An 8823-nucleotide genomic window follows, 5' to 3' on the forward strand; every position below is an offset into this window, starting at 1 on the left:
TTTCTTTTTTCCCTCCCATCCAGTAACCTTTCTTGAGCTCTGGGGTTTTCTGTGAGAGTGTGTATGCGAGCATGCCTGCAGGGCCGGGAAGCAGGCTTGGTTATCGTTCCTCAGGTACTGTGCGCTGTTTCTTGAGATAGGGTATCTCTGGGATCTGGGGCTCTTTGATTTAGCCAGGCTGGCTGGTGAGCGAACCCAGGACATACATCATTATGACTGGCTCTCACCTGCATTCCGGGGGCATTGATTTAGTTCAGGGCCACAGGCTTGCACACCAAGTACTTTACCCGCTGTGTGGATGTTTGTGTGTTTGTATATATCTGTGTGTGTATGTGTGTATATATGTGTGTGTGTGTGTGTAGAAGTATGGTTCTTTCACTACTATCATTCAGCAGCAGAGAATACAGGCACTTCTAGAGATTTTCCAGGGTTTGTTCCCCCAACCCCACCCACGCTTACCCTTCCCTTAACCCTTATGATTCAGTACCTCTCAAACCCAGCACAAAACCTTAGTTAGACAGTTACTCAGGAAAATGTCTAGGGAGGGGCTTGGGACAAATGATAAGCATATTTGGATTTATTTATTTCTTCAAAATAAACGTTTTTTTTTTTTTTTTTTTTTTTTTTTTTTGTGAATGGATGTTTTGTCTGTGCCCCACATCTGTGCCCCACATCTGTGTGTGCCTTGTGTCTGGTGCCTGTGGAGTCCAGAATAGAATACTGGAACCCCTGGATCTGGGGTTATAGATGGTTGCTATGTGGGTGCTGGGAAATGAACCCCGGTCCTCTGGAATGGCAGCCAGTGAGCTCTTAACCACTGAGCCATCTTTCCAGCCTAATTTCTTTTTTTGTCAGGAGTAAGGGGATGGGAGGTCTTGTCCTATTTGCCAACTTTTATGGCAAGTACTTTTCACACTCTATGGGATTCAATCCCCACAACACCATGTCTGGTATGAAATTGCATTTCAACCATTCTGAAGATAAAGAAAGAGACTTGAGGCCCCAATGAAGGTGAAGTAGAAAGGCATCTCTTTACTGTATCAAGGCTGGGATTTGGAACCAGGCTATCTGATTTTAATATCAGACTTAATCTAGACTCTCAAGCAAGGTCATGCAGCCAGAGTAACCTACTGGAATGTTCCTTCTGGCTTGCCCTTGGAGAAGACTGTCAAAGAACATTGACCCATACATCCACTGTTCTGACTCAGTGAAAGCAACTGTAGCCTCGTAGGGCCAACAAGTGTCTCTTCAGCATAGATAGGACATCAATAACAGACCAAAGTGGTTCTATACAACTGTCACCTGGTGAACCCGTGGGTTTTGTGAGCGGCCTAGAGTGAGCCAGTGGTTAAGCATTCCTTGCAGCGCCCGAGGCGGCTTTCAAGAGGCTGCATCACTGAAGAGAAAGTTTCCCAGTGATTTCTCACAACCAGTGGCTATAAACCCTCAGGGAGGATCCTACTCCTCCCCACTCCATGAAAGAAAGTTAATGGGCTCAGTCTTGCACAGGTCTCCTGTGAGTAATTACAGCCGCTGAGAGTTCAGAAGCGTAACCAACTGCCAGTTTGAACTTGGAGGACGGTGTTTCTCAAAAGATCCACCCACTATATATATATATTCCTGTTCTTTGTGTGGACTAGAGACATTATTTTAGATGGACCATATATGTTTTTTTTTAAAAAATACTTTAGCTAGTTATAGATTTTCCAGGAAAGTATAAAAGGATACGACAGAGAGGGTCTGACCTGTGTTCCCTCCCACCAGTTCCCCTATGGCTACAGCTTATGCTATAGGCACAAGGGTACAGAACCTTGACACTGGTCTAGAACTGTGTGTAAGGATCGGCAATGCTTTTCCCATCATAGATCCCAAGGGCTACAGCTGAAGTGAGCACACATAGCTGTCACCACAAAGATCTGCTTGGGCCACCTCTTCCTGTCCCTGAGCTTTAGAAACCAATTATTCACTTTGTACTTCTTGAATTTCTCATTTCAAACCTCTCTGTCTCAAAAATGTTCATTTATTTTTATTCCTGCTTATAGTTTGTGCCTGCATGAATGTATGTGTACCATGTGCTTGCAGGAGCCTACAGAGGTCACAGGAGATTGTCAAACCCCAGGGGCTGGAGTTAGAGGATGCTGTGAGCCACTTTGTTGGGAATTGGAACAAGGCTGTCTGCAAGAGCAGCACCAGCCCCTTAAATCTTTTTCATATTAATGCATTAATTCATTTGTTCATTCATTCATTTATTCATTTATTTTCCACGCTGACCTTGAACTCATGTTCCTTCCATTGTCTCAGCCTTCCATGTACTGGGAATACAGGTGTTCACCACCATGCCTGACTTCAGATTCCTTTTCTGGTAAGTACAGAGAACAATGCTTAGAAAACATTTCCACTCCAAATTATTATATTATTTTTTTTCACATATCCATTTGAAGCCCCCTTTGTCTTATTCTCTGATCCTCTTTTTTTTCCTTTCATGTAGCCCTATCTGGCTTGAAACTGACTTTGTAGACCAAGCTGGCCTTGAACTTAGAGAAGTTCTCTTTGCTTCCAAGAGCTGGGATTAAAGGTGTATGCCACCATGCCTGGCCCACTCTCTGTTCCTCTTGCATGAGCTTTCCTAGAGATATCTTCTCCCCCAAACGTTATTAGACATCCTTCCTGTCCAGGTTTCATCTTTGCCTACATCACTGTGTGTGAACACCAGACAGTACATGTGGATTTGGACTAATGCCTGTATTATGTTAATTGGGTTCAAAAAGTTGCATGAGAAGCCACATGTAAGACCCCAAGTTTCCATGCCCTCAGTTGGTTCTGACTGGTAAATGAAATTGCTGGTGGCCAACGTCTGGTCAGAGAGACAGAGGTGGGACTTTAGGATTGTGGGCAAAGGGACCAAGAGAAGCAGAAGGATTTAGAACTGCCATGCCTGAAACAGATTAAGGACCAGGCCTGAGAGGTGCAGAAAAGAGAGCAAAGCAATCAAGTAAAAGCTGGGGGAGAGCAGCTCCAGGCATGCCCTGCCCCCAAATTGGGTCTAGTTCACAAAGAAAAAAAATTTTTTTTAGTGAGTAATAACTCAGGAATATCAGAGGGGAGGTGTTAGCCATGTGGAGGTTTTAGAGTAGTCCAGCCATTGAGTTGTTTAGGGCATATTAAAATATAAGGCTGTGTGTGCATGTGTCCTTTATTTGGAAACCCAGAACATTGGGGTGGGTAGGGAGAAATGCAACTGTAACAAATGTATAGTCTTGTAACTTCAAAATGTATCCAAGTAGGGCAACTATACTTATTGTGTAATTGTAACTTGATAGTGATAGGCTCAGCTCTTCACCTTGGGGATGTAGTGGTGGATGGGCTAAACTCTTGTACTAAATATATAAATATATGAATAATCAGATAATTGACTATGAGTCTGTTTGTCATTTGTCATTTGCCCTTTGTTTGTTCTAATGAAACAGGATTTCATTGTGTAGCCCCAGCTTTTTATAGCCTTCTGTGTAGAACATTGTAGCCTTGAACTCACAAAGATCTGCTGCTTGCCTCTGCCTCTAAATATTGGGATTAAAGGCCTGCCCCACCAGGCCACTAATTGTACAATTCCAAAGTACGGAAACATGTTAAAATGTGGCACTGTACAGCACAGGTAGGCAGGGGAGAAGGGGCTGCATGGGGTTTGACAGGTGTGGTGGTTTGAATGTGATATCCTCCATAGTTTCTGACATTTGAATACTTTACTTGGTCTCCAGTTTGTGGCACTGTATGGGTAGGATTAGGAGGTGTGACTTTGCTGAAGAAAATAGGTCACTGAGAGTGGGCTTCTAAATTTCAAAAGCCTCAAGCTATTCCAAGTTCATCCTCTCTGCTTCCTGTTTGTGGTCTGAGATGAGTTACTAGCTTCCAGCTCCAGCTTGTTTCCTGCCATACTTCCCATGATGGTGGTGGACTCTTATCCCTCTGGAACCATAAGCCCAAACAAACCATTCCTTCCACATGTTGCTGTGGCCATGTTGTTTCATCACAGCAACAACAAAGTAACTAAAGCAATAACTGGTACTAGGATCCGGTGTTTGCTCTGATGGGCTTGACCATGATTTTTTTTTTTTTTTTTTTTTTTTTTTTTTTTTTTTTTTTTTTTTTTTTAGGATTGAGGAAGACTTTGGGACCTTGTACTAGAAAAGTTGTTGAGCATTGTAAGTGGATCATAATGGGTCACCCCAGGAGAAATTTTGAAGACTGATGAAGCTAGTGGAGGCTTGGATTAACAAGTTTCAGAGGGGAGCAATATTAGCAACAGGCCTGGAGACCTTTCTTGTCATATTTTGGGCAAAGAATGTGGCTGCCTTCTGTCCTTCTCCTAAGACTTTGCCGGAGATGGAGGTAAGAAGTAATGGCCTAACTGTTCATCAACAGAGGAAGATTTCAAGACAGCCTAAATAGTGACTCTGTCACATGGTTAATAGTAATGGCTACACTGAAAAAGAGCAAGTGGCACAGAAAGAGACACCAAATGAGCAGTTCAAAGAAATGGAAACTTGATGTTGTGGCCCAGTCTTAGGCTGAAAGAGATAAGGAGATAATGGAGAGGCTCTGCGGTGGAGTAAAGGGAAGGGCAGCTTCAGGACAAGACTCTACCCAGCCAAGCTTCCAGCTTGTGAATGGAAAAGGCCTAAGGAACCCCTCACTCCTAGGAAGGAAGGACAAAAGCTGCTATAAATGTGATTTGAGGGGACCAGAGTTCTCCTCAGGCTGGCCGAAGAACTCAACAGGGCTGCCCAACTGCTGCTGTCATTAGAGCCAAGAACGATACATGAGTAAGGACCGGCTTCAGAATCTTCCTTCATAGGCTTCAAATAGCTGCTGAGCCCAGGTATGTAGCGGGGGAGTCTGCATGGATACCTGAGAGGCCATTGCATGAGACTGTGGAGTGTAGCCTGAATTGCATTTGAGACTCCAAAATGTTGGAGATGCCTGAGCCTGGATATATGCCAAGGGGAGATGCAGTCAGGAAGTGGTACTGAGCAGAGAGAGGAGAAAGAGATCTTGCAGGCAGCTCTCTAACATCAGACAGGGGGTTACAGGATTTGGTGGTTGCTCTGCTGGGTTTCAGTCTTGCTTTGGAGTAGTAAGTCATCACTATGTCCCCATTCCTCTCTTTGGAATGGTAAGATATATTCTGTGCCATTGTATGTTAGAATTATATAATTTTATTTTATTGTATGTTATAATTAAGAGATTTCTTTGAGTCTCAAAAGATGCTTTGGACTTGTAAGCAATGTTGAGACTAAAAGACTATGGGAACTTTTGAAGTTGGATTAACACATTTTGCATTATGATATGCTCAATAGCCTATGAGGGCCAGAGAATGGAATGTAGTGGTTTGAATGACAGTGGCCCTCAAAGGCTCATGTGTGTGAATACTTGGTCCCCAGTTGGTAGAACTGTTTGAGAAGGATTAGGAGGTGTGGCCCTGTTGGAGGAGGTGTCACTAGGAGTAGGCTTTGAGGTTTCAAAAGTAATTAATACAACAGAGTACTAGTAAGGCTTAGTGATAAGAAGGAAAAAAATCTTAGGTAATGGTGGCACACACCTTTAATCCTAGCATTTGGGAGTCAGAGACACATAGATCTCTGTGAGTGTATGGCCAGTCTATAGAGTTCTAGGACTGCCAAGGCTACACAGAGAAAAGCCCTGTCTTGAAAAACAAAACAAATGATACAAAACAAAAAGTAGTTTTTGGGGGACAAGAAAGATGGCTCAGTGGTTAAGAGCACTGGCTACTCTTCCAGAGGACGTGGGTTCAATTTCATGTACCCACATGGTGTCTTACAACTGTTGGTAACTCCAGTTCCAGGGGATCTGACACCTTCACATACATGCAGGCAAAACACCAATGAACATACAATAAACAAATAAGTAATTAAAAAATAATATAAAAAGGAGTAGTCCATATTAGAATGGGCCAAGAAGACAGTGTTAGAGGTTTACATCTTTTTAAGGCTTCAGTGGGAAGGCAGTGGAAGGCAACGGTGGGATGTGATGTAGTTGTTATAGGAAGGATGGAGTAGGTGTGCGTGAGTGCACATGTGTGTGTGGGTGGGTGTATGTGGGTGGGTTTATGTGTGCGTGGGTGTGTGTGAGATGGTACTTTCTATTGAATAAAAGGGCTGACTTTCCTCTCATCACTCTGTAATTTCCTTTGGTACCCAACACTGTGCTTTGGGTTTATTTATATTATTGCTTTTCAGATACAGTGTATTCATTCTAATAGTTTGAGATAGTGCAGTCTACGACTATATCAAAGTTTCTTTACCTATTTATGCTCCTATTAGATGTTAAAATGTTCTCTGTACTTGTGAATGCAATTCTACCTTATATCTTAATGTCTGTAGGTGGGTTAGGGTTTTTTCTGGAGTGTACACCTTTATGAGGGTAGCTTGGTCTTCTAAGTAGATTCTGTTTATTTCCAGATAGTCACTAACTGCAGTCTAGAGACAGAGATGTACAGACCCTAACTGTGTATGAGAACCTCCATTCCCTTTATTCTCAACAGTTAGAATTATTACACGTGTTTAACCTATATATTATATATAAATATATAACGTATATATTTACGGCGAGGTACTGCCAGCATTGTATCCTCTTATATGTGTATGTGTGTGTTTGTGTGTGTGTATGTGTGTGTATGATAGATTTCAAGTTGGTGACTCATGCTTGTAACCCCATGACCCAGAAGGCTATGTATGAATCAGAGGCCTGTCTGGTCTACATAGTAAGTTCCAGGCCAGCCTGGGCTTTGTAGTGAAGAAATAAAATGAAAAATTAAAAAAAAATCACATTATTGTTAAAATTTGCATGTCCTGATTCCTATCCTTTGTTCTTTAGATTGTTTTTGTTGCTGTTGCTTTTAAAGACAGGGTTTCTCCTTGTAGCCCTGGCTGCCCTTGAAGCCATTCTGCAGACCTGACTCTGCCTCCCATATGCTGGGATCGAAGGTGTGGCTAGACTATGTTTTCTGAGAATTCATTGCTCTTAGCTTGTGCTCATTCTCCTGGTATTTTTTCCCCTTATAAATTTGGGAGATCTTATATATCCCGGATAATAACACTTTTGGGTTAATAGAAATTGCACATGCTGGCCTTGCACATTTTCAGCACTGTGCCCCTAAACTTCACCCCAGCACTGTCTTCATGTTTTACAATGGCAGCTTACATTTAAGTTCCCACTCTTGCCTGATTTAGCAATATCCTTCTTCCCTTCCCCGGAGGTCCTACGATCATTCTGTAAATGAGGTAGAATATGGATTTCTGTTCATTCCAAACAGAAAAGTGCCTGACCTAGCATGATTCATTGAACAGTCTTATGCTTTTCCCTGATGGCTTTTCCCATGGGCATGTGTTTGTTACATTCCCATCACTTTGCCCTGGGTTGTGCTAGACAATCCCATAGCTTTAGGATAAGACTTTTTGTCTACTGTGGCCAGATACCATTCTACTGTCTTGGTGATTTCTGGTTTGAAATTCTTTAGTATAAACTTAAAAACTAATTTGTCAAATACCACAGGGGGAACTGTAGACACGGGCTGAAGTTGCAATCTGGTTGTATATTTATGGAGGTACCGCCAGCATTGTATCCTCTCATGATGAACCTGAAGTGTCTTTTCACTTACTTCTGTGTTGTGACTCAGTCGAACTTATTCCATCCCATTTACCCTTGGTTATGTTTGCCTTCGAATTCCCCACAGTTTTATTGCTAGGGACACTTTTAAAAAGTTATCTTTCTTAACTATCTTCATGTACATGAGACCACTGTTAATTTGGGGATATTATTTTTTCTCTAAGTAACTTTCAGAACTCTTAAATGGTTCTATGAGTTCACCTGAAGAATCTGGATTTAAAGAAACAATGTGAACAGTTTTATTGTAAGTTCCCCACCAATTTTTGAATCCGGGCTTCCATTTCCTGTTTTGTATATATGCAGAGTTAAAAAAATGAACATGGGTTCAGTCGGATCCTGGCAGCAGCCGTGGTGGCTCAGTTCTTCTGCAGCTCTTCCTGTCTCCCTTTCATTTCCAGAAACATGGCCTCTGGTGTGGCTGTCTCGGATGGTGTCATCCAGGCGTTCAATGACATGAAAGTTTGCAAGTCTTCAATGCCAGAAGTGAAGAAGTGCAAGAAGGCAGTGAGTGCTCTTCTGCCTGAGTGAACACAAGAGGAACATCAGGAGGAGGGCAGGGAGTTCCTCGTAGGAGATGTGGGCAGACTGTGGACGACCCCTACACCACTTTTGACAAGGACTGCCTATGCTCTCTATGATGCAACCTATGAGGCCAAGGAGAGCAAGAAGGAGGACCTGGTGTTCATCTTCTGGACCCCAAGAGTGCACCCCTTAAGAGCAAAATGCTCTATGCCAGCTCCAAGGATGCCACCAAGAAGAAGCTGACAGGGAGGGGTTGGGGGGATCCCAGAGTGGGGGGCTATCCCTTCACCCTAGTTGCCAAATATCCCTTCCGCTCCCTGGACCATCCTTTCCCCTCCACCCCTGACGCTTCTGGCCTTCCCAAACTTCTTTTGATCTTCTGATTCCTCTTGTGTTGGAAGCAGACCAAGTCCAGTCCTAGGCACCCAGTTTGGGGGGAGCCTGTATTTTTAATGACACCCCTACTCTTCATCCCTCTCCATCCCGTGCTGCCAACTTCCAGCCATAATAGTGACTCTGTGATTGTCTGTTTAGTTCTGTGTGTAAATGAAATGTGGCAATGACCCTCTCTACACCAGCTGGTTGCCCTGCCCTTTCCTTTGGTCTTGGCCACTCATG

The 8823-nt window shown here is 43.1% G+C and overlaps 1 pseudogene across 1 annotated transcript; it reads left to right on the top strand.

The window, feature by feature from the left end:
* The first annotated feature begins 8085 nt into the window (after window positions 1-8085).
* Window positions 8086-8588, top strand: LOC308434931 (cofilin-1-like; annotated as a pseudogene). The gene has a single exon. The product of its transcript is annotated as a cofilin-1-like (transcript).
* Window positions 8589-8823: the final 235 nt, after the last annotated feature.

Source organism: Micromys minutus, assembly GCF_963924665.1.
Source record: "Micromys minutus genome assembly, chromosome: 22".
Taxonomy (NCBI): domain Eukaryota; kingdom Metazoa; phylum Chordata; class Mammalia; order Rodentia; family Muridae; genus Micromys; species Micromys minutus.